The 6,024-nt window shown below is 33.8% G+C and overlaps 1 protein-coding gene across 10 annotated transcripts in view; it reads left to right on the top strand.

Moving 5' to 3' along the window:
- The window catches only part of Nlgn1 (neuroligin 1), an 861,540-nt gene that overhangs the window by 180,959 nt on the left and 674,557 nt on the right, over positions 1-6,024 (top strand). The window lies entirely within an intron of this gene.

Below are 6,024 nucleotides of genomic sequence, written 5' to 3'. Positions count from 1 at the left end.
GGGGGGGGAAGTTTGAGAAAAAGGATTGTCTTCAAGAAGCTTATTAGGATGTGCCATTGGGACTAGCAGCAGGGAGTGAGGGAATTTCCATCAACTCTACCTCTGCCCATTCCCACAGGGAGCGTTGGGGCAGGATTGGCCCTTGTTTTTCATTGAGGAGAGGCCAGACCTTTGCATAGGGACCAGGGACCAATCATTGGGATGTGAGCTGCCTCAAAAGAGTGGGAACACCACAGTATTCACTGCACATTCTTTCAACTACATCTGCGCTCTTCTTGGGATCCCTTTGGTTTTATTGTTGAACCCAACATTTCCTTACTTTAAACATTTAAGATTATAATCTAAAATCTGTATGAGATATGTACATATATATGTTAGTACACACACACAAACACACACACATAAACACACACACACATACACATCATATGGCTTTGCCCAGGAGTAATAATTCCCTAATTTAGTATTCATAATGACTTTTTAAAACATGTCCACTGGGACACCAGCACATGTCCCCATAATATTCAGTCTTTGAAGCTCATCTTAAATTCCTCCAGTTCATGGACTCATTCCTCATCCAGCAGGTGGAGGAACCCATCTCTCCTTTTGATACCAAACATTTTTTAAAAAATTACATTCATATGTTTAATCATCCCATTTTTAAGTACTTAATATGTGAACTAGTTTTACATGTTACTCCAAGTGCTCAGTTGATAAAGGGACTCAAACAGTTTAGAATGCAGTACAAAAATAGCAAGAAAAGGATATACACTAAATAGAAAATTTCAGACTCAGATTTCTTTGTTCTTCCACTACTGGGACCCACAGGAGATCCTTTGTCTCCAGGTCTTGAAACACTACCAGGGTTCATTCAAAACATCTTGATATAGGAAACCAAAATCTTCAGTGCTGGTCACATAGGCACATTCACATTGTATGGCCAGATTTGACCATTGAAAACCATGACTCTCCACTAAAATATTTATTATTAAATTGAATTATTTGTTAAACTATCATTACTAAATCCAATTATTGCTACATAGCCCTATTGACAAGGGTAAGCTAGTGTCATCTGACCTCAAAAGAACTCATAGACCTTTAGGTATAAAACATTATTTTTCTTTAGTTATTATAGTTGATCCTCATTATTTCTGATTTCTGTATTTGCAAATTTGCCTATGCAATAAAATTTATTTGGAAAACTAAAATCAAAACTCACACCATTTTCTCTGTCATTCCACAGAAATGACAAAGCAGCAAAATCTTTGACTTGCCCTATGAGCCCATTTCCAGTGAGGTCAAACAAGCCCATGCTATGCATGCTTCCTTCAGGTCCATGAATGGAGGAGGGAATGGTAGAGGGGCAGCACAGTGCAGGGCAAGGAGCTATGTTCTGGGTCCAATTGGAGGGGATTTGAATGCCAGCTCTCACACCTGATAGTATGGTGGCCTCAGGCACTTAGCACTTCTGAACCTTAGTTTTTCTTTTATAAAATAAAGAAGATGAAGTCTATTGGGATGAGTTGATTTAAACATTTAAGGTTATAACCTAAAATCTGGGTGAGATATGTACATACATATGTTAGTATAAACACATACACAGACACATATATATGTAGCTTTCCCAAGGAGCAATAATTCCCTAATTCATTGTTCATGATGACTTTTTTAAACATGTCCACTATGAGTAAAAAGGATCAACTATATATTGCAAAGAACTGGCTGAGAGTCACCGTCAAGTTTAGGTGTCTCTGGTGTTGAACCTTGTTCAATCCGGACCAACTGAGATTTAACCATGCTTATGCTATATATAGCATTTTCCATAGATTTTACAATAAATATAAATATATAAAAACACAGACGTGCAAAATCCTTGAAAATTCAGTAAGGAAAGGTTGGATTCAAAAATCAAACAGATAAAAAAATATTGAAAGTAAAGTAGAGAATAAGTAGATAATATTTTTTTAAAAGACATGAGTCTATAGAAAGTTATAAGTTAGAGACTTCCTGCTGGGTCTTGCTTTCCCCCCTTCATCATGTATTTATTGAACACATGTCACTTTCCATCTTGCATTAGGGCCATTATTTCATGGGACTTATTCCTTTATAATATCACAAGCTACCTGGGAGCAATGAAGAAATTGTATTGGTCTTTAAATTCTCCGTACATTTAGCACAAAAACTTGCATATTGTTAACTCCTAATAAATACTTCATTGAATGAATGAAAGATTGGATGAATGTGGTTACTCACTGCAATTATCTAATGTTCCAGATGGTTCTCTCTACTTTTTATCCGGGTCACCAAGGAACAAACTAATTGAGGGATTAGCTATTTTAATGAGCTAATGCAATTCAGTCAGTACCTTGCAATTTATGATGATCTTTCAAATATTATTTATTATTTATTTTATCATCTTAATAGGACCATGCATTCTTTACCTCAAGGGCAGAAATAATGAAGAACATATGAGCTAGTATCTCTGCTCACTGTGAAGTCAGGGGAGGCTGGTCCTATGTGGCTTGATAGGCCAATCTACTGGTAATATGAGAATTGCCTGGCTGGGTGAGCCACAGTTTTCTGATCCCATTGTTTTAATGTATTTAAAAATATTTAAAATATAGAAAAAATAATAATTACAATACATGTGTGTGTGTATATCACCAACACTATCAAAAATTAAGATTTTGTAAAATTTCTGTAGCTCATTGTAGGCCTTTCAAAGCCTCATCACGAGCTATTCATCTTATATGTCAATTAACTAATTAATTGCAAGAATTAATATCATTCTTTTTCTCACTTACCTGGGGATGGTAACTCTCTTATTATTATGTATTTATGTATCTGTGAATAATAAATAGTATTATTTTGTACACCTTAAGCTTTATTTAAATAATATTTTACTAAATCTAATCTTACATTCATTTTGTTCTAGAATTTTGAAATTTATCTATGCTGATATTTTAGGACTCAATCCTTTATTTTCAGGGACAATAGAATTCCAATTTGCAAATATTTCATATTTCATTTAAAAGTATATATTAATGATATTTAGGTTGTCATGAATTTGGGTCTTGAGGGTTTTTTAAAATACTAAAAGCAGCCAAATTATTATATAGATTGTTTTTAACATGATCTTGTATAATCACATATATGATTGTATTAGATCTAGAGTAAAACAAGGTAAAAATTAGCACAATCAAATGGATACTCCCATTAAGAATAAGGTAGAACATCTAAAATTCCATGTTTCTATACTATTACCTGATAATTCACTGAACTCTATATTCTGAATATACATAAATAAACATTATTTGTAATCATTTTTAAATAGGTTAGGATCTGGAATCAAATTTTTTAAAAGTGATAATTGTAAATTGAGAGACCAAATCATGAAATGATCAAGAGAATGGCTATTAAATCAGATGGTAATTGGCTCCTGGATCTGTTCTTGACTGGTTGAGAGACCTTGGCATTTAACATTTGAGTCTCAGTTCCTCATGAGTAAAAAGGGGATAACAGTTGAACCCATTTCATAGGATTGTTATAAACTAAATGTGAATCCATGAAAGCTGATAATGTGGAATATACTTAGGAAACACCAATAAATAGGAAAAAAAATAGAAACTGTTAGCAAACTGGAGAGTCTTTATATGTAGGCATGTAATGTTTTAATATTTCAGTAATTTAAAGAGGCCTTTTCTTTTTCTTCCCAGTACTGGTAATTGAACCCAGGTATGTATATTATTGAGCTACATTCCAGTCCATTTTATTTTTTATTTTGAGGCAAATTAATAAGTTGCTCAGGTTGGCCTTGAACTTGTGATCCTCCTGCTTCAGCCTCCTGAATCCTTGGGTATTACAGGCACGCACTACTGTGCCAGGCAGAGCAGGCTATATTTTTGCATTAGACTTGGAAGAATAGGGTAGATCATTTAACATTTCCTGTTTCTATAATATTATCAGAATATTTACTAACCTCTATATTTTGAATATACATAAATAACCATTTTTGTAATTCAATTTTAAATACTTTAGAATCAAATAATGATTTCCAGAAAAACTTTTGGGGCAAATACTATAGTTCTCTCTATATATATATGCATGTAAAATAGGATATTTTGGTAACCTCTGAAGCCAGAGTCAACAATTTGAAAACTCACCATTCCATGCCAATCCATGCCATGTGGCTTGATAGGCCAATCTACTGGTAATATGAGAATTGCCTGTATTTGTGTTAAGATCTTATACCAGTGAGAAACAAGAGCTTCTTTCTTTTTAACACAGTTCAAGATTTGTGAGTATTGGAAATGGTGTGTTACTTTGTCAATAACTATGAGTATTTATTATTAATGAGATGCCGATTATGTCAAGAACTTTTGGAAATCACTGTACTTGGAAATTAGGCTAAATAAAAGATGGTTGATGGAGACTTTCAAGGCTTCACTGCAGGTTCTCTGTCTTATTTGTTAAGATGGTTATTCTTAAACACCAAAAGGTAAATAGGAAAGACTCAGTTGTGCTGTGGCCCCCCACAATCCTGAACAAGAGTAAGCATAGTATACTCCTTATGGAAATAGGTTTATGTAGCTAACTCTTCCATGAATGCCATTGTTGTGATATAAGAAGGATGGGTCTAAGCCTGTCTTTGTATGGTAATGTGCTTTCACAGCCAAAGTATGAGAATTGACACAGACTGAAGTATACTCGAAGAAAGACATTTATCTTCTTATGCCTTCTGTGATGGATTGTTCAAAGCTAAAGGAACACCAGGACAGAACCAAATCTCCTGATGCCCTATATAGTTATTACAATCTTCTTTTAAATAACACAAAGTCAGGGTAGTCTCACTGCTAAACCAGCAGTTCTTCAGGAATCTTCCCATAATATGACAGGATGGAACCACCTCTCATACAAATCAACACTGTTATTTTCAAAGTAAGCACTCTAAGGGGTTGCTTGAACAAGAAAAGACAAATTTTCTGAGCTGCATGATATCCTGTGAATTGCATTCATGGAATGTCACAGCTTATTCTGATGCATTTTAAGTTGAACTGGGTAAACAGTGTTAGGTGTTTGATTAGTGTTAATATGCAAGATGCCATGATTAAGCATGATTGTTCTTTTGAATTACGACACTTTTTAAAATATTCTTCCTTTGATCTCTAGCAAATGGTAAGAACAAAATTTGTAATTTAAAACATATTGACTTTGACTCAGAAATTCATTTACACATTGCAAATTTATTGTTACCTAATATATATAGATAGCTGGCGAAACTTTGGTCTGCCGAAAGAAATGATGCTAACTTTTTCTTCCTTCTTTGAATTGTGTCCAGTGACATATTCTCTTATGAATTCTTGAGTCTATATAAACAGTAGAGGCTCAATGATCAATATTTTATGCAGACTTCTGAAAGAGAGCAATGAACTTGACCTTAGGAGGTAGCTGTCCTTAAAATCATAGCTGAACTCACGTTTGTTTTCCTGTTTGGACATCACCTTTGTTTTTTTTTTTCTCTAAGCATGGTGATTGGGAAGCACATTTAGTTTGTTTTGCTTGTATTTCAATATGTACAATCATTCTTAGGGAGTTTATGTTCCATTTATATGCTACCAACTTTTTAAAATTTTTTTTTTTTTGCTATTGGATTCTAATTTTGAACATGTTTGTTGATTAATTTTGTAGTCACTTGAAGTGATTGTATTATCAATAAAGGGGAAATTTCACACCTAACCTTCAGTATTTTAAAAATACTTCACTGTGAAATGCTTCTGAAACCATATATTTTGACAAGGCGTGCTTCCATTTCGGTGTGTATAAAGTCAGCAGGCAAGCTCTCAATAATCTAATAATCAGTTATTTCACTTGTCATCTCACATCAAACCATAATTTTCCCATGGTAGTATTTAACTTACCTGACTCTAGCCACTATTAATGTATTTCTATAGCTTATACAACATCTAGTTATCACTCTGTCTATTTCAGCTTGTTCATACTAATGATTTATTCTCATTTTCTCTA

The sequence above is a fragment of the Marmota marmota genome, unplaced genomic scaffold, assembly GCF_001458135.2.
Source record: "Marmota marmota marmota unplaced genomic scaffold, marMar, whole genome shotgun sequence".
NCBI lineage: Eukaryota > Metazoa > Chordata > Mammalia > Rodentia > Sciuridae > Marmota > Marmota marmota.
The sequence above is the reverse complement of the archived record's forward strand: the minus strand, read 5'-3'. Positions and strand labels throughout refer to the sequence as shown.